Below are 1,821 nucleotides of genomic sequence, written 5' to 3'. Positions count from 1 at the left end.
GCAGTTAAAAGTTTTGAAAGATGTTTGCATTTCTAGACAAAGCAGCCAGTTAGCTCCAAAAATGTGGGTTTTGCTTGTAGATGCAGAATGCATACAGAATACACAAATAAACCGGGGTGTGTGTGTGTGCGCAGAGGGAATGCGTGTGACTGCAAAGTCAACCCTTAAGGCTTGACTTCTTGGATTCTCTGGAGCAAGCTTTCCGTGCAGAAAGGACCTTGGTAAGGGACACCCCTTATCAGTGATTCCAGCATTCTATGCCTTGTGTCCTAAAGTTCGTAGTGGAAGCTGAGGGCAAACTTCTGATTTTACCATTGAGGAAGTTCCCCTCCCTATGTTCAGATCTTCTGAAATTCATCAGCAAAGTAGGCATGGAACTACTGGAACCCCCAATTCAGAAGGATACTGTGGTTGATGCTATCAAAACTTTCTGAGAGGCTATGAAGAATTACTAGGGATGCACCTGGTATTTTTGGCCACTGTGTGACAGAGTGTTGGACTGGATGGGCCATTGGCCTGATCCAACATTGGCTTCTTCTTATGTTTTTAGCAAATAAAAATTTGATCCCCAAACTGAGTTGTAAGCCAGATTGACTATGCAGGCTGTAAAACATAGTTTATGTGTTATGGGTGATTGCGTATATCCAGGGGTCTTTTGGGGCTGGAGCGCTGCTCCGGCAGCCCGCATGGCGGCAAGCCCCACCCCAGCCCCACCCCCGGGTTCCCCGAGCCCGTGCAGAAACGCTGCGGCTTGTGGGAGGTCCAGAGAGCACCGCCGCCGGGTCCCCCGAGTGCGCGCAGAAGTGCTGCGGCTCAGGGGAGACCCAGAGAGCCCCACCGCTGGGTCCCCCGGGCCCACGCAGAAGCGCTGTGGCTCAGGGGAGGCCCAGAGAGCTGCACTGCCGGCTTCCCCAACCCCCGCTGAAGCGGTAAGTAAGGAATCCACGAGGGTGGGGGTGGCAGGGGATTAATGGGGGGTGGTTGGAGACCCTTCTCTTCTTTCCTTCCTCTCTTTTCCTCCTTTCCTTCTCTCTTTCATTCCCTCCTTTCCTTCTCTCCTTTTCTCCTTCCTTCTTTCCTTCCCTTTACTCTCTCTCTTTCCTTCCCTCTTTCCTCCTTCTGTGGCCCAACTCTAGTGAGAAGGGGTTTAAAGTTTAAACCCCTTCTCTCTTCGCTCCCCCCACACACAGGCCAGCTGGGGAAGGGAAGGGGAGGCTTTTGAAGATGCCTCCCTTCTTTTGCTTCCCCTTCTGACATCACTTCCAGTGATGTCAGAGGGTGTGGCATATTCTAATAGCCTAGTAGCTCATTAGCATACCATATGCTAATTTATTTTATTATTATTTATTTGAGATTTATATCCCGCCCTACCTGAACGGCTCAGGGCGGCTGACAAGCGGCAATGCCGAATTAATTTTTTTAAAAAAACAATAAAACACTGTTATATACATAATAAAATTCGGTGCTCTGACAGTCTACGAAAAATCCCCAAAATGTGCAACACCCCGCATTGGCGGCCAGCTTTCTTAAATGGCGTGAGCACCAGGAATGATATTTCCATCTCTGCTGGGCGACATCTACCCCCCCCCAATAATAGGGGTAGATGGAAGATGGTATCTCAGTGAGTTCCTGCAGCGCTTTTTCTACGAAAAGACCCCTGTGTATATCAGTGCACCACATGCAACACACCCATATGTTTGCTTTAATAATCCAGTGACTTCATCCCCTTAATCATAAATTAGAATTACTTGTCATTATCAGTGGGGAGAGTAGACAATGGTAATTGCCCATACATGCAGTAATGTAGGTTTGTAATTTATT

The sequence above is a fragment of the Gekko japonicus genome, unplaced genomic scaffold, assembly GCF_001447785.1.
Source record: "Gekko japonicus isolate JY-2015 unplaced genomic scaffold, Gekko_japonicus_V1.1 scaffold1596, whole genome shotgun sequence".
NCBI lineage: Eukaryota > Metazoa > Chordata > Lepidosauria > Squamata > Gekkonidae > Gekko > Gekko japonicus.
This window is presented reverse-complemented; position numbering follows the sequence as displayed.